The 18,847-nt window shown below is 46.1% G+C and overlaps 1 protein-coding gene and 1 non-coding gene across 2 annotated transcripts in view; both read left to right on the forward strand.

Moving 5' to 3' along the window:
- Positions 1-18,847, forward strand: part of LOC135902292 (chitinase-3-like protein 1) — an 830,286-nt gene that overhangs the window by 262,942 nt on the left and 548,497 nt on the right. The gene's annotated exons all lie outside the window — the stretch shown is intronic.
- TRNAP-CGG (transfer RNA proline (anticodon CGG)) lies at positions 5,191-5,265 on the forward strand. Its single transcript has one exon. It is a non-coding gene; the product is annotated as a tRNA-Pro (tRNA).

Below are 18,847 nucleotides of genomic sequence, written 5' to 3' on the forward strand. Positions count from 1 at the left end.
CGATTTGGGCTAGCTCTGGTCCAGGATTTGTTTCAATATCACGCCCAAGGAGCACTAATATTTTGACTGCGTCTGTACAGCTTGACATAATCCCACAAAAGTGCTGCGGGCACGGCAGCACGATCAACAAACGGTTGTCTGATTGAATACAAATTTCATATTGCTTCCTCACCTGCACGATGAAGATGAAAGGATTTAGCTTCCGCATAGCTTGAGTGCTGCCGTGCCCATAGCTGGCGTTGCCTGGTGCGTGTTCTTTTGTAATCGCGGTAATCCGTGCTGGCGATGCTTTCAGGTCATGTATCCTGGTTATTTCACCGTGACGTAACACAGATTCTACGGCCGCGAACGGTAGGATGTCTGGCACGTGTATGGTCGATGCGTCGAATGCCTGCACATCACATCACATCACATCACTTTATTTTCCTTAAAGACCCCTTTCGGGGTGTTACATAAGGGGTGGGGTTTACAAGATGCAGGCGTTCACAGTAGTCGAAAATCTGGATGGACAGGTTATGGCAGCGACATGGTGGGGAAGGCCGTTCCATTCAGTTGTTGCTCGTGAAAAAAATGAGTTCATGAAGGTAGTAGTACGGGCTCGTGGATGCAAAACTTGAAGAGGGTGACCGATGGGATGGGATCGGCGTGGTGGGGGTGCGCAGATGTATGGTTCTTGTCTTACGGGCGATTAAAAAACTTGTGATATAAAACAAGACTGGCAATGCGACGGCGAGCAGAAATATCACACAAGCCTGATTGTAATTTTAGCGATTATATGCTAACGTCGTATGAGTATGCAGAGTGAATAAATCTGGTAGCTCGGTTTTGTACAGCTTCGATGGCATTTGTTAAATATGCTTGATGAGGGTAACAGATGGGCGATGCGTATTCCAGTTTAGTTCTGATAAGTGAGGTGTATGCTTGTAGTCTGACGTGTTGAGGGGCTTCCCTCAGGTGACGTTTTAAGAAACCTAATGTTTTATTAGCTGATGATATTAGGTTAGATACGTGCAGTCGCCAAGATAAGTCATGAGAAATGGTGATACCTAAGTATTTGTATGGCTGGACGAGGTCAACAGGGGAGTTAGAAACGGAATATTCAAAAACAAAAGGGTTGCGACGGCGGTGAAAAGACATGTACTTACACTTGTTGGGGTTGAGTGTCATCACCCACTGCGAACACCAGTTTAGCAGAGAGGTTTAGGTTTGCCTGAAGGCATTCTTGGTCAGAAGGGTTAGTTACCGAACCATAAATAACGCAATCATCAGCGAGCAAGCGGATATGGCAAGATACGCGCTGGGGTAAGTCGTTTATGTAAATGAGGAATAACAAGGGACCGAGGACGGATCCTTGCGGGACGCCAGAGGTGACTGGGAGCGGGTTGGAGGATTGGTTATTAAAGAAGACAGACTGAGAGCGATGCGTGAGGAATTCGTTAATCCACGACATGATGTTTGGATGCAGGTTTAACTGGGAAAGTTTAAGAAGCAAGCGTTGAGTAGGTACTTTATCGAATGCCTTAGCGAAGTCTAAGAAGATGGCGTCAGTTTGTAGATTAATATCAAGGTTGGCGTGAATGTCATGAAGAAAAATGGCTAGTTGAGTCTCGCATCAAAAACCCTTACGAAAACTATGCTGTGACGGATGAAAGAAGTTATTGGAATCTAAGAATCGCATGATTTGGGAGTAAATGACGTGTTCCATGATTTTGCAGGGAATACTTGTTAATGAAATGGGCCGATAATTAAGAGGTGAATCAGTATTACCTGTTTTGTGCACGGGAACGACCTTCCCCACTTTCCAGTCGTCTGGAATGGTTCCTTCGGAGAGGGATTGTGAAAACAATAAACAGAAAATACTGGAACTGGCTGGGTTAGCGTTTTTCAAAATTTTTGGATTGATGTCATCTATGCCGGCGGCAGATGAATTTTTTATTTTATCAATTATGCACGAAATTCCACTACTGCTGAATGTTATGGCGTCTATGGCTGTAGTAATAATAACTGGTAATGTAAAACATGATGCATCGGATTCGTCGGTAAAAACAGATGAAAATGCAGTGGTAAAGATGTCTGCACAGTCGGAATCAGCCACGATTTCCCCAGCATTGTTAGTGAGGGTGATAGCGCGCGCTTACTTCGGGTTTATATATCACCTTCCAGAATTTCTTGTGGTTATCAACTATCATTTTTGGTAGTACTATTTCGTAAAATGAACGCTTAGCACTTCCGATCTCGGCCAAGTATGCGTTCTCAGCTTCATAATATTTTTCCCATGCGTGGGGGTTTGCGTGGCGTTTCGCTGCACGAAATGCGCGTTTTTTCTTGTTTTCGAGCCTTTTCAGTGTCTTCGTGAACCAGGGTTTCTGATTACTCTTTCGTAAACTGCATGACGGAATGTATTTATTTGTTAGTTCGATAACTTTATGTTTGAAAAGGGTCCAGTTCTCATTCACACTTCTGGAAAGATAGAATGTTTCAAAGACCGACAGAAAGTTCGTTATTTCAGAGTTGATTGCTTCGTAGTTTCCCTTATCATAGAGTCTAATAGTATTCTGGGAAGTTTGTTTTAATTCAGGTGAGAAGTTAAAGTTGGCATGGATTACTTCATGGTCGCTGATTTCTCGGAGGCCTGTAATGAAATTAAGACTGTCTGGATGAGTGGTCAGTAAGAGAAGGGTTGAAATCTGGGCCAGTTGGTACATACTTGAACGAAAAAAACCAGTCAAAAACACCAAGGACAAGAGAAGAAGTTCACGACACAACGACTGGACTATCAACTGTGGTTTATTAGAATCGGTGTAGTCCCAGCAAGGGCAGCAGAGCATGCGCAACCGCACCATCACTTATCACATAGCATGGAAAGACTTCATCAGTTTATTAGGTGATGACTGCGTTAGTACAACCTCGGTGCGCTTACAAAAAAAAGAATTTGAATTTCTAAGTCGGTTCCGATAGAAACGGTGCTGTCTTTTCATGCTATGTGATAAGTGATGGTGCGGTTGCGCATGCTCTGCTGCCCTTGCTGGGACTACACCGATTCTAATAAACCACAGTTGATAGTCCAGTCGTTGTGTCGTGAACTTCTTCTCTTGTCCTTTGTGTTTTTGACTGGTTTTTTCATTCAAGTATGGTCAGTATGAGATCCAGAGTGTTCGCTGCTTCCCCTGCGACGCGTGTCGGTTCGGATACAACTTGGGTCAAGTTAAAATTAAGGCAAACGTCAATGAAGTCATTCGGCTCTTCTTGACTAACTATGGGCTGAGGTTGGTTACTCCAGTCGATATTGGAGTAATTGAAGTCCCCAAATAGTAGAATGTGTGCTTTAGGGTGCTTTGATACTAGTCTATTTACAACATTGTGAAGCTTGCGGGGAAAGTCGGGACTTTTGCGAGGTGGCCTATAACACACACCAATTAATAACGTCAGAGGTGAGGCGCGGCACATAATCCACAGCATTTCTAAGTCTGACGCGACATTAATGGCAGAACAAGACAATTGTTCGCTGACTGCAATTAGGACTCCTCCCCCACGAGAATACTTGCGATCAGCGCGAGAAAGATTAAAACTGGGCAGGTCAAACAGAATTTCTGAGTCAGTGATATCGTTGTTCAGCCACGTTTCGGTTAATATAAGTAGATTGCTGCCTGACGAAGTTACAAGGTTCGATACGATATCGCGTTTCGGCAGGAAGCTGCGAATGTTAGTAAAGATTACGGATAGTGAAACGTTGGCACATGGCGTAGGTGGGGGATAGCGCGATGACCGGCAAGGATGAGTTGATTGCTAAGATGTTTCTTTTACAGATTCCGAAAGTTCATCAAAAACGTAACGTTTGGGGCCAATATGCAAAGTTTTAAATCTCAGGGAAAAAGGCACGGACTTTGCCCTGGCAAAAGCGACAAGATGTTTCCGGCAGTTATGAACGCGGCTCGATAAGTCTTCATCTACGCTGTAGTCTGTACCTTTGAATTTTGAGCCTTTAGAAAGAATTGATTCTTTAGTTTTAAATGATGTAAACTTAACGATAATTGGGCGTTTCCTGTCCTTAGAGTGTCGTCCGAGGCGATGGGCGCGTTCAATGTCGCTAGGGCTCAACTGGGTGTCCAGGTTGACCACGGTCCATGTGTCCGTGGTCAACATGGCATTTCCATCGCTGGCGAGTAACAGCAACCCGGGAAAGTGCTGGACAATCTGCACGATGATGAAAAGATTTAGCGTCCGCATAGCTTCAGTGCGGCCGGGCCCATGAGCATCATCATTTCGCTTATTATTCTTGTATATTTTTTAAAATATTATTTAGTGTTTCTACTGGAGCGGCTACACTTTTTTTTTCATTGTTTATCGAAGAAACTGTATCGTTTTTTTTTTCAATATGTACATTACGGACCCTGTTATTTTTGTACAATGCTTTATTGCTTGTATGAGATGTGTATACATTTTCCCATTGTCTGTTAATATTGCCTGTCAATTATGTTTTGTTATATGCCCTATATACTCTTAATCCTTCTGTAATGCCCCCCTTACTCAATGCCTCATACGAGGCCGGCAAAGACATCTTTAAATAAATAAATAAAATGAACATATCTCACATATCTTCGTTGCGAACATTTCGCCTCTCTCGAGGGTTCATTGTGTAGGTGTTTGTCAGGCTGCGCAACCGCCAGGCCAGCTGAAAAATGTTGTTTGAAAATATAACTAAAAACAGTATGAGCTCATTATTGTAAGAAGTGCGTTCTAGAACGTAAAAGTCTTAAACAATGTAATTTTTTACGAAAAGTAAACTAAAGAAAACGAATACAGTACCAAACCTAGTTTTCATGGGCCTTAACATCATATTATGTTTATCACCAACCCTTATGCAGGAATCAGGCTTCCAACACAACCACGCAGAACAACTGCCTTTCTAAGCGTGCTGTGTGCGCTGCGCTTGCTTTGGTGTGCGTATGGAGAAGAGCTCATGTAATTGTTTCCAGCTGCACTGCAATAGTTCTCGCACTGTTCTGGCTAAGACGTCTATCTGCTTTCTGACATACTACTAGCTCAATCATCACCACTAAAGACTGCTTGACCTTTTCTTGGGTATTTATATGTCCTAGTAGAACCCTGGAAGTGTTAACCAGGGCATATATATCTTACTAATAATATACTAGAACACATAAATACACAAGAAAAGTGGATGGGGAAACAGCCTCGCGGTAGCTCAATTGGTAGAGCATCGCACGCGGAATGCGAAGGTTGTGGGTTCGGTTTCCACCTGCGGCAAGTTGTTTTTTCATCCACTTTAATTTACATTAATTTATCGCTGCTTTATTTTATTTATTATGCACAAGTAATGTCCCATATGATGTCCTTGGTGTCAGTGGTGGCTAGCGTCTCATGATATGACTTATCAAAATCGGGCCCATCGGTTAACCCCCTTTCTTCTCGATTATATATATATATATATATATATATATATATATATATATATAGAGAGAGAGAGAGAGAGAGAGAGAGAGCCACAGCTTGAAATGAATTATAAAGGTCAGAAGCATAAATTTATTCCAGTGGATAAAGTTGGTTGGATAAAGCCCCATGGAAACCAACCTACAGTTGGTTTCCATGGGGCTTAAAGAATATTAGCAATTGACCGAGCAACAAAACCCAAGGTAGCCGCCTGTCTTGTGGGATTGCAAAATAAGCCAAATGATGATGCAGACTATCACAATGAAGGTGCTAAAAGTACAGCATACAGTGAATTACTACCTATCTTTCCGAAAAAAAAAACTGAGTTCAACGATCTAAATTATGGAATATTTCTTAATGTACACTGTCTCATCCTAAAGAAGGTTCCGGGTACCACTTAAAGTGCTGGCTACAAATGCAACAAAAGCGCTTGATCACAAACTCTGGCCAGCAAAAAGCTCACGTCGCAGCTGCAACACATAATGGACAACTGACTTCGCATAACATAATTGTGAATATCATCACCTTCATTATCATCATCTTCGTCATCATCATCATCATCCTGGCTACGCCCACTGCAGCGCAAAGGCCTCTCCCATACTTCTCCAACTGCCCCGGTCATGTGCTAACTGTAGCCATGGTGTCCCTGCAAATGTCTTATACTCATCCGTCCAGCTCACTTTCTGCTGCCCCCTGCTACGCTTCCATTCTCTTGGAATTCAGTCCGTAATCCTTGATGACCACCGGTTATCTTGCCACCTCATTACATGCCCTGCCCATGCCCATATCGTTTCCTTGATTTCAACTAAATTGTCATTATCTCGCGTTTGTTCCCTCACCCAATCTGCTTTCTTCTCCCCTTCCCCTTAACGTTACACCCATCATTCTTCTTTCCATAGCTCGTTGTGTCATCCTTAATTTGAGTAGAACCATTTTCGTAAGCCTCCAGGTTTCTGCCCCGTAGGTGAGTACTGGCAAGACACACCTGTTACACACTTTTCTCTTCAGGTATAATTTTGACTTGCCGTTCGTAATCTGAACGACAGGTCGCAATTATGCTATGGTCTATCACCAGTCCACTCCTCCGGTCGAAGCCACTGGGCCTTCCCGGCCGCGCTGCTCCGCTGCTGCCATGGCCTCTCTCTACCTTTCTCCCAACTTCTATCTCCTTCACTCCCATATGCATCCACCTGCTGGCGCTGAGCCGTGCTCCCGCAAGGGTTTCAGAAGGTAGTGCCAGCCTTTCCTCCTTTCCACACAAGAACCACTTCTCTCTCATAATCTGAGAATGCCTTCAAAACGCACCCCAGCCCATTGTTATTCTTCGTATAATTTAGGTATCGTGATTCCGATCCGCGGTCACTACCTGCCCTAAGTAGATGTATTCCCTTGCGACTTCCAGTGCCTCACTACCTATCGTAAACTGCTGTTCTCTACCGAGACTGTTAAAGATTGCTTTAGTTTTCTGCAGAATATTTTGAGACCCACCCTTCTGCTTTGCCTGTCCAGGTAGTAAGCATGCATTGCAATTGGACCCTTGAGTTACTAAGCAAAGCAACAACATTAGCGAATCGCAAGTTACTAAGGTATTCTCCATTAACTCCTATCCCCAATTCTTCGCAATCCAGGTCTCGGAATACCTCCTGTAAAGACGCTGTGAATAGTATTGTAGAGATCGTATCTCCCTGCCTGACGCCCTTCTTTATTGTGATATTGTTCCTTTCGTTATGGAGGACTACGGTGGCTGTGAGGCCGCTGTAGATATCTTTCAGTATTTTTACACGCGGCTCGTCTACGCCCTAATTTCGTAATGCCTGCATGACTGCTCAGGATTCGACTAAATCAAACGCTATCTGGTAATCAATGAAAGCTATTATATAAGGTTGGCTTTCTTCGGCACATTTCTCTATCACCTGTCCGAAAGTGTGAATATGGTCTATTGTTAAGTAGCCTATATGAAATCCTGCCTGGTCCTTTGGTTGACAGAAGTCTAAGGTGTTCCTAATTCTATTTGCGATTACCTTAGTAAATACTTTGTAGACAGCGGACAGTAAGCTGATAGGTCTATATTTTTTCATGTCTTTGGTGTCCCTTTTCTTGTGGAATACGATTATATTGGGGTTCTTCCCAGTATCCGGTACGCTCGAAGTGATGAGGCACTACGTATACAGGGTGGCCAGTTTTTCTAAAAAAATCTGCCCACCATCACTCAACAAATCTGCTGTAACCTGATCCTCCCCATCTTGCCTTCTGCCTTTGCACAGCTCCCGAGGCTTTCTTTACTTCTTCCGACGTTACTCGTGGGATGTCAAATTCCTCTAGGCTATTCACTCTTCCATTACCTTCGGGGGTGCGACTCGTACTGTATAAATCCCTATAGAACTCCTCAATCACTTGAATTATCGTATCAATATTAGTCATTATATTACCGGCTTTGCTTCTTAACGCATACATCTGATTCCTGCTTATTCCTAGTTTTTTCTTCACTGCTTTGACACTTCCTCCGTTCCTGAAAGCATGCTCAATTCTATCCAAATTATACTTCCTTATGTCAGCTATCTTACACATGTTTATTAACTTGGCGTAATTATTAGTAATGAATAAATGACACATTGGCGTGCCCTAATCAGATCTTTCGTCTGCTGCGATAGCTTACCGGTATTCTGTCTAACGAAGTCAGCACCGACTTCCATTGCACAATCTTTAATGATGCCCATAAGATTGTCGTTCATTGTTTCAACACTAAGGTCCTCTTGCTGAGTCAAAACCGAATACCTGTTCTGCAGCTTGATACGGAATTCAACTAATTTCCTTCTTACCGCTAACTATTTGATCGGCTTCTTATGTTCCAGTTTCTTCCACTCCCTCCTCAAGTCTAGGCTGATTCGAGATCTTACCATCGTGTGGTCACTGCAGCGCACCTTGCCGAGCGCGTCCACATCTTGTATGAAGCCTGGGTTATCGCAGAGATTCTTCAATTTTCAATTCAATTTCTTGTCTGGTCTCGTAATACGGGCTCCTCCACGTCCACGTTCGGTTATCCCGTTTGCGGAAGAAGGTATTTATTCTCCGCAAATTATTCCGTTCTGGAAACTCTACTAATAACTGTCCCCTGCTATTCCTATAACCTATGCCATATTCTCCCACTGACTTGGCTCCAGCCTGCTTCTTGCATACCCTGGCATTGAATTCGCCAATCAGTATAGCATATCTTGCTTTGACTTTACCTCTCGCCAGTTCCACGTCTTCATAGAAGTTTTCGACTTCCTGGTCATCATGACTGGATGTAGGGGCGTAGATTTGTACGACCTTCAATTTGTACCTGTTATTAAGTTTCACCAAAACCTCTCGTTAATGCTATAGGTTAAGTTTACACCCTCTCGCTAATGCTATAGAATTCCTGTATGTTACCAGCTATGTCCTTATTAATCAGCAATCCGACTCCTAGTTGTCTCTCCGCTAAGCCCGGGTAACACAGGACGTGCCCGGTTTTTAGCACTGTGTATGCTTCTTTTGACCTCGTAACCTCACTGAGCCCTATTGTATGCCATTTTATTCCCGCTAATTCCTCCAATACCACTGTTAGATTCGCCTCACTAGAAACGTTCCAGCGCTCAACGTTACCAGGTTCAGATTCCAATGGCGGCCTGTCTGGACCCAGGGATTGTTAGCTCACCGAATCAAAAATTATGACAGTTGAAGAGGAATGAAATATGAATTTGGTTCAATAAGGTTCAGCTGTATCATTTTTGGGGTTCTAAATAACAGCGTTCATTTCGCTATTTTGTCAATACGGGGAGGCGTAACATCAATAATATTACAAAATTCATGGAAATGAGCACAGGCTAATTACTGGGTAGGTTAGTGAAGTACTTCTTCAGCACCTAGGTTCTTTCAGGGAAGCAAGCTGGTGCAATTCTAACAGTCAGGTACCATATCTATCGATGCTTTCAAGTCTGCCACAAGCGTTACTGTGCAGCTCAGACGTTCATTTTTTATCAGCTTGTCCTTCCAAGACCCACATACTTCACCAGAATGCCAAACATTATGTGTGCACAGGGCGTACGCGCGTTAAGTAAATTCAGTGCACCTAAGCAACGGAAATTAAAGACATAGCAAGACTAAGAAATGTGGCCATTGCGTGAACTTGAAAGAACAGTTTGAGGAACCTGCATAGGCTGCTACCCATAGCACATTTAAAAAGGTAAGGCGAAAAAATGCTAATGCTGGTGATGAGCTACTGAAAAGAGAATTTTCGAAAAATTAAGACATTGCCTGTCGTATATGTGAACTGAGGAAGCACTGGAAATGCAGGCACCAGTGCTGGTTCATTGACCATACATGCAACAGTTTGAACAAACTGACTAAGCACCTCGGCTTCTAAAACAATGTACAGGATTCAAAAACGCTTTTTTTCTTCAACCTGCAGCAGGTACGCACTTAACCATATGAATTCTGCCACATGTATGCTATAACTTCTCCTGTACTGAAACATTTCGCACGTGATAGTGGAATGATCGTTGGACATGGACATAGGCGCCGATAGGTACGTACCTTCTGCGTTCTTGTTTAAAGAAGCGGAACTGATAACATATTGTCGTTCCCAACCCAGCACAAGCTCCGATTAGCAAAAAATGAATAATAATAAAGTGTTTTGCGCAAGCTTTTGCTGCCTCGACCAATATGCTTCAAGTGCCAGTGCCCACAGCATGAGCATCTAGAGTCAGTCATGCTAGGGCACATTGGAAACGTTTTATCAAAAGCGCTGCGGCTACCTCACGAAAACCGTATCAACCTAATATGCTGCCATGCAAAAATGGCTCCCTCACCCATATTTTTTATCTTGTTGTTGCTTTCGGCAAACTTTCAGCACCACTCGGTCTGAAGGTACACAACGCTGCCCATCTGCCATTCTATTTTGGGTCTCATTGAGGAATGTGGTGTTTTGCGGTGCAAGGGCCAAATATGGCTAAAGGGCGCGAGGCTAGTTTTATGAATTTGCAGCGGAGCTATGAATAAGGAGAGGTAGATGTTACATGGCTGCAAAGGAGCCTAAAAACGGTCGCTGTAAGGTTCATAAAACCTATATGAGGCAAAATCATACCAATGGTTACTGAGCTGTTCAATGGGCATGAAAGACAGATTGTGAACTAATGACGATGTGGTAAAATATGTCAGCGATAAACATTTGCCTTTGTCATATGTCAGATAAACAGAGCCGTTGAAGTGTAAGGGCCTCGCGGCATGTTCTATAAAAGACTACTATCACTGTGGCATCCTCTAGAACGACGATGTGCTATTATTTTTGGGGCTAAAACATTCAAATCGGAAACATTTAAGAATCATAGAACTGCTTTGGTGTCAAAGAACGGTTATGCACGAAGAAACATTACAGGATGGAGAGGGGTCTTCTTCAAAATTATCTTAATCACGTTAAGAAGCCATGTAATCAATTACTTCTGAAACTTAATGTTAATAAATGTAAACTTGGGTTCTTTTACCGTCACCGAGTACTCCTCGTATTTAACTACTTTATTGCTAGAGCAAAGAAAGTGGCTGTAGTACCATACATTCATTGCGTTTCAGATAATCTCACAAGAATAGCGGAAAAATCGGGGGTAGACGTGGTTTCCTCTGTCCCTGAGCGTCTAGAGAAGCTATGCAAACAGATTAGCACAGATAATAACAAAAGGCACGCATACTCTACTCAGCATCGCAAACAATTTGTAACCTGTACTGATAACGTTGCCTATATCATTCCACTTTCATGCGGAAGAACGTATGTGTGTAAAACTGGCAGATGCATCAACGAGAGATTAAAACATCATCGATATAACGTTACTAAGGTAATTTCGAGTCATTTGGGTATTCACTGCCGAGACTGTTCCTGCAAGTTCATGTTTCAAAGTACTTCCACTCTGTATAGGGCTCATAACAGGATGACGAGGGAGATTGTGGAGGCCTACGAGATTGAAAGAATTAGTCGGAAAGTGCGTAAGCAAGCCTTCGGTTTCGCTATCTGAAAAGGAGATACGATTCATCGGTTTATTTTTGTGACCACTGCAGTACATATTTTCCCCATGCCTTGCACACGTGTATGGTTTATCGAATTTCACCACTGAATGTTCTTTTTTTTTGCTGTTACGTTTGTTTCCGCTCGTACGGTATATATTTATCGATGCGTGCGGAAATGAAATCGATAGTTGAAAGTGAAGCGCTGTGCCTGTGTATCTGTCTCTTCCTACGTCCTCTTACAGTCGCGCTGATACACTCTGCCATGGATATAATGCCCTGCGTTGTTGAACTTGTACAATCTTAAAAATATCATGGTGTAACCATTAGCAGCGCTCTTTCCTGGTGTACTGATATCACTAACGTCATATTATTGGCAGACATCTATAGGAGTGATGAAACGTCAACTTCAACATTCAGCACTGCACGTTAGGCTGCTAGCATACAAATCGCTCATGAGGCCAAGGCTCGAGTATGCATCTCCAATCTGGCAGCCACATCAAACTTATCTAGATAACGAGCTTAAAGCCTTCCAGAATCACGCTGTCAGATTCATCCATCATGGCTATTCACTTAATTCCAGCGTAACTGCATTAGAACTTCCATCCGAATTTTTGAACCTCACCACTCGTCGCCGGATCACTAGCCTTTGCCTCTTTCATAAGGTATTTCAAAGTTCGCTAAATAATCCCCCATACATAATCCCACCGTCACGCATATCCTACTGCATTTCCCATCCTTTTATTACTGCCCGGCCACTGGGCAGAACGGCTACGTTTGCTGGCTCATTTTTCCCGCGAACCGCTATCGACTAGGATGGCCTGCCTCACAACGTTGTTACCATCACCTGCCCGTCGACTTTCGCAACTACCATTACATCTCATATGCAAGACTTGTGATCATCATTTATATTATTAGGATGCGGTCCGTTTATTTGAAGATGAGTTGATGCAAAGGGGCCGCGCCAACACCGAGCCGCTGCAAGGACAAGCACACTTCGTTCTCCTCTTCTTTTGTCCTTGCTGTAGCTTCAGCGTAACACTCTTCCCTTTACAGACGAAGCCCGCTGGGTGAGTAACTGTTACGTCCACTCGGAATCACGAGGATGACAGCGTTTCAGGTGGGCAATGAGAACAAGCTGCGTCTTCTTATACCGGTAGCCATTAGAAACGAGACGATCAATCGAATCAGTCACATCAGTTAGGCGATTGGCGATGACGAAAGGCCCGATATAAAGAACCGTAAATTTCTGGCACAGACTACGCTTGCGAAGTGGTGTCCAAAGCCATACTATGTCCCCGTTGTCGTAGGACTAATTTATATGTCGTGAATCGTAGCTGATATTGAAGTGGTCCTGGTATGCCAAAATACGGAGCTCAGCAATGCGCCCTGCTTCCTCAGCGCGGCAGGGAGTCTGGACAATAGAAGAGTCCGCATGGGGAGTAAAAGGTAGAATGGTGTCATGGAAGCTGCGGGGGGGGGGGGGGAGGGGTCTGACATAAAGATGATATAAAGGACAGTAGCCGGTAGTTTCATGCTTTGCAGTGCTGTAGGCGTATGCGATAAAAGGCAAGATGTCATCCCAAATTTTGTACCTGGAATTGACGTACATTGAAATCATGCTGCTCAAAGTTCTGTCAGTGCGCTCGACAAGATAATTTGTCTGTGGGTGATACGGGGTCGCGTGGCGAAACTGGCGAGTACAGAGAGGCAACAGCTCTTCGACTAGGTCGCCCACGAACTGGCCACCACGATCGCTCGCAATAACACGAGGGGGTCCATGAGGCAGTATAATGGAGGGCAGGAGGAAGCTCGAAACAGCTAGAGCCATGGCCGTTGGCGGTTTCAGCATAATGCGTTAGATGGTCGACGCAAACTATAAATACAACGGTTGTCGTTTGTTCAGCATGGGAATGGGCCGAGAAGATCCGCTCCAACCATGTTGAAAGGAGATGATGGTGGCGCCACAAGGTGAAGGACTCCGACAAGAGCAGTATTAGGGTGCTTGAATTGCTGGCGCTTGGTACAACTGGTCACATACTTTTTATATCCCATCGCATACTAGTCCAGTAAAATTGGCGCTGAATGCGGTGGTATGTTCTGGCGAAACCCAGGTGCCCAGCGGTCGAATCGTCGCGCATAGCACGGAGCACGTGGCTTCTCAAATTCTTAAGGACCACTAAGAGGAGGTGGGCGCCATCAGCCGCCCAATTCTTCTTGTAGAGCAGGCCATCTTGGATGACAGAGCGATTGGTACCTGTTGGTCAAGCACCTGAGGCGAAGGCATCCGGGCAGCGGTCGTTACGCTGCTCTTCCCGGAAAGTGGTCAGGTCGGGAAAAGGAATGTCGTCGATGGGGGCGAGAAACTCATCAAAATTGTCGGCGTCACATGCACTTGTTGATAGAGGGAGCCTCGAAAGAGAGTTCGCGTCCGCATGATGTCGGCCACTCTACTCTGCCGTTAGTGTATTTCGCGTAAGCGTGGATTTGCTCGCCGACCGGAAGCTCCTTGACTGCGTTGTTTTTGCAGCTCTCTCGATGCTTTTGGAGTGCTTGCGACGATAATATCGTTACGGGGATGTTGGGAGTATAAAATACATATACAATGTATATACAAGGATAGTCAATTGGTTTATAGATTGGCTACCTAGTAACAACACGCAGCAGCCAGCGTCTCGTGATCTTCTACTTTCTCTCTTCTTTCAGCCTTCCGTAACAGGACCCACGCGTGGTGAAGCGCTGTCTCGGCGCATGGTGCGTGAAGAACTGCGAGCGAAGTACGGCTTCAGTCGTGAATCGCGCACGACGTCAACAGACGGCGCTCTTCAGGATGGATCAAACTGTAATGGCGCAATCTCGTAATTGACTTCGTTAACTTGACGTAGGACGTCATAAGACCTAGTGTAGCGAGAGAGAAATTTCTTGGAGAGGCCGGCCCGGTGACATGGTGACCAAAGCAACACCCAAGTACGTGGCGCGAACTGAACATCACAATGACACCGGTCGTAACGCTCGCTTCGCAGATGCTGCGAGAGTAATAAGCGAGATCGGGTGGCTTGACGCGCCATCTGAGCACGATCGATGACTTCACGAGCGTACTCAGTGGCCACACGGGGCACACAGGGTAGGATGGTGTCAAAAGGCAAAGTAGGGTGGCGACCATACAAGAGATAAAAGGGTGAATATCCTGCGGTGGCGTGTCGGGACTAGTTATACGCGAATGTCACGTAGGCCAGCGTAGCGTCCCAGTCGCGGTGATCGTTGGAAACGTACATCGACAGCATCTCTGTGAGTGTTCGGCTCAGACGTTCCATAAGACCGTTCGTTTGGGCCTGGTAGGTGGTGGACAGCTTGTGCTCAATGGCACAAGAGCAGAAGAGGTTGTCCACAACTCGAGACAAGAACGAGCGGCCGCGTTCTGTAAGTACCTGTCGAGGTGCACTGTGCTGGAGAATGACGTCGTCAAGAAGAAAATCAGCGACGTCAGTTGCCCAACTAGTTGGCAACGCCTTTGTTATCGCTAAGCGCTTCGCGCAATCAGTAGCGACAGCGATCCACTTATTCCCTCTACTCGTCGTCCGAAAAGGGCCAAGCAGGTCAAGGCCCACGTGAAAGAATGGTTCAGAGGGAACTTCCATTGGATAGAGTCGTCTGACAGGTGGCAGGGGAGGTTTCTTCCTGTTCTGACACAATTAGCAAGTTGACACATAACGACGCACAGAGCGGTAGAGGCCCGGCCAGAAGACCGCGTCGTCCTGCGCGGTCGTATGCACGCAAAATTCCAAGGTGTCCCGCCGTTGGTGCATCGAGAAGTTGTTCGACAACGACGGATCGCAGATGATGAGGAAGTACAAGGAGCAACTCAGGGTGGTCAGGGTTGATAGTGCGGCGGCAAAGGATGCCCTCATGTAGCACGAACATGCGGCAGGAGCCGTCGGTGCTGCCAGATTACACTCCAGCGATGATGGACTGTAAGGATGCCTGGCGTTGTTGTTCAGCGCTCATGTCAGTCATGTCAGTCAAAGTCATCACGCAGGTCACCGGATCATGCGCAATAGGATCGGGAGGATCCACGGGGTGACGCGAGAGGCAGTCAGCGTCTTTGCAGGTGACAGCAGGCGGCAAGCGTAAGCTATCACGCACTCGGTGCCATTCTGCTGTTGGGCGAGAACAGCGTCGATGCCGTGGCCGCTTGCGTAAGTGTGGATTTCGGTCGATGCAATGGATCAAAGTGGGCAGGTATGGGAGGGGCAGTCAGAAACCCGATAATAGTGGCGAATACGTGAGCTTGCTCAGGGCCACATGAGAACACCATGTTCTCTATTAGAAGGTTTGTCAACGGCCGAGCAACGTCGGTAAACTTTTTGGTGAAACGGCGAAAGTGATAACACAGGCCGACGAAGCAGCGCACGTGAGAAACAAAACGTGGAACAGGGAAACTGCGTACGGCGCGAACTTCTTCCGGATCTGGTTTGACACCGGATGCGTCAACGAGGTGTGCCAACACGGTAATCGGACGGCACCCGAATTGACACTTCGTACAGATCAGTTCGAGTTCGGCTCTTCGGAAGACCGCAAGAATGGAAGTGAGTCCGGTAAGGTGGCTGCCGAACGTGGGAGAGAAAACAATGACGTCGTGAAGGTAACAAAGACAGGTGGTCCATTTGTAGCCTCGTAGAAGAAAGTGCATCATACGTTCAAATGTTGGAGGAGCATTGAATAGGCCAAAGGGCATGACTTTGAACTGATATAAGTCATACGTCGTGATGAAGGCCGTCTTCTCGCGTTCTATTTCACCAACTGAAATCTTCCAGTAGCTGGATCGAAGATCGACAGACGAGAAGTATTTACCTCGGTGCAAGCAGTCCAAGGCGTCATGGATGCGTGGTAATGGGTAAACGTCTTTTCGGGTGATCTTGTTTAAATGGCGATAGTCGACGCAAAAACACCAGGTACCATCTTTCTTTTTTCGCAAGTGCGACAGGCGAAGCCAAAGGGCTGGCTGATGGTTCGATGACACCTTTGCAGAGTATTTTCACCACTTCTGATTGGATAACTCAACGTTCAGCATGCGATACATGATAGGGACGCCGACGAGTAGAATTCACGTCTCCAGTGTTGATACGGTGGTGAACAACAGATGTTTGTCCTAACGGCTTGTCGCCGAAATCAAAGATGTCAAGGTACGATTCGAGGAGGAGGCGTATGTCCGTGGCCTGTGCAGAGGTGAGGTCAGGTGCAATCATCTTCGCCAAGCCATCCGTCAGCGAAGCAAAGCTGTGAGCTGCAATTGGTGCAAAGAAACAGCTCTCGGTATTCAGACTTTTGATGTTAAATTCAGAAGTATCAGAAACGCTGGCCAAGAACATGCCGACTGGAAGCACTTGAGGGCACAGGCTGAAATTCAGAAGCGTAAGGATGACGTTGTTATTAGTAATCCTTATCAGCGTATGCGGAAGAGCAACGTCCCGGTTCAAAAGTGCGTCGATGATGGGGCGAAGGACATTCACCATCGGGAACCTGTGACTTTGTGTTCAAAGTGACGTAAGTGACTGCCTCAGGTGACAGACGCACATCTTGAAGCGAACACAAGTGCGATGTAGCGGTGCTCGGAGCATAGGCGACTTGAGGCACTCCCGACTGAAGAACGGTGGTTGCGCAGTCGATGAGGGCGGAATGATGGGATAAAAAGTCATCCAAGGATAATGTCGTGAGGACAGTTGCCGATCACAGTAAAGAGAACAGAGGTAGGGCGGCCGACTATTCTTACACGCCCAGTGCACATTTCAAGTACAACCAGCACGCCGCCGTCGGCCACACGAAGCGCTCGCATAGCTGCTTGGGGTGAGGAACTTCTTTAAACGTCTACGTAGGCTTGCGCTCGCCACAGAAACGGGGGCTCCAGTGTCGACAAGTGCTCGGACACGTAAGCCGTCTATGTTAACGTCAACTACACTTCTCTTTGTGGGCACAGGCAGAGGATTTGCTCCGAGAACTGCATTTCTTAGTTTACCGAAAGGGTGTGGCCAAAAGCCACAGGGGACGAAAGGCGACGTGGCTGAGGCGAACGGGAAGATGGGCGACGTGTTTGCGGTGAACGAGACTGGTGTCCGCACGGCGATGGTGAGCGAGTGTATCACGTATTCCTAGCAGAGTTGTCGGCGCTCTTAGACTCGGCGGGGAGGGGGGGGGGGAGTGCGGGCATTTCCATTAAAACAGCTCAGGTTGGTTGGCGTGTGAGGTGTTGAGGGCCACGAGTTGCGACAGTATCTGGCGACATGACCAATGCGGCGACAGGTGACACATATCAGCTGGTCGTCTGCGGTTCGCCACTCAGTCGGGCTGCGAAAACGCAACAATCGTCGGGGTGGAGCGAAAATAGTAGAAGGGAATTCGTTGATTCAGGGGTTGGTGACAGCACAGAGAGAATGTAGGCCAAAGTTTTCAAGTTGCTGTCGAACGATGGCTTGCACGAGGGGCACCGAAAAAGGGTAGTATCAGGGCTACGCGAACAGAAAGCTGCTGGCGCCATCGCGTCCAGTTCACGTCGAACAATTCGCACCACGTCCTCTGGCGCTAGCTGTTGTGTGGGCTCACTTTCACAAATCGACGTTGCGGCAGTATCGGGAAGTCTGGTGAATGGGTGCAGGACGCGTCTGCTTTGGCCTGCTCGAATTGTCGGCATTTTTTTATGATAGCGTCAACCGTAGAGCAGCTTTTGCACATGAGCAGAATAAAGGTGTCGTGAGCAATTCCCTTGAGCGCATGCCCTACTTTTTTAGCTGCTGTCCTGGCGTGATCGGCTTTACGACAAAGCGCGAGCATGTCCTGGATATATGAAACATAAGACTCTGTTGGGGATTCGGCACGAGCGGCCATTTCCTGCTTTGCGGAAATTTCAAGGCTGCCTGATTTGCCAAAGAACTCTCTTAAGTTCTTTGTGCATTGGTCCGAGCTGGTCGGCTCCTCATCATGGTTTTCGAACCACACCTTTGCCGTGCCTCTTAGGTAGAACAACAAGTTAGCTAGTATAAACGTAGAATCCCATCTGTTGATTCCACTCACACGTTCGTACATAGCCAACCACTCTTGAATGTCGGTGCCATCAGTCCAGTTGAAAGTTCCGGGATCCTTAGCTTGCACAACCACAACCGAATGGGACAGCGACGTAGTGTGCGCTGGTGACCTTGGATACGGCAACGACGTTGATCCCGAGTGATCACCGTCATTCATGTTTAGGATGGTGATGTGCATCTGCTGCGAAGCTTCGTTTCCAGCCGTGGTACTCCGCACCTCCTACCAATAAGTTACGGCGATGTGCGAAGAATGAAACTCTATTTACAATTTATGTACAAGGAGAGTCAAATGGGTAAAAAAATGGCTGGCT

The sequence above is a fragment of the Dermacentor albipictus genome, chromosome 6 (assembly GCF_038994185.2).
Source record: "Dermacentor albipictus isolate Rhodes 1998 colony chromosome 6, USDA_Dalb.pri_finalv2, whole genome shotgun sequence".
Taxonomy (NCBI): domain Eukaryota; kingdom Metazoa; phylum Arthropoda; class Arachnida; order Ixodida; family Ixodidae; genus Dermacentor; species Dermacentor albipictus.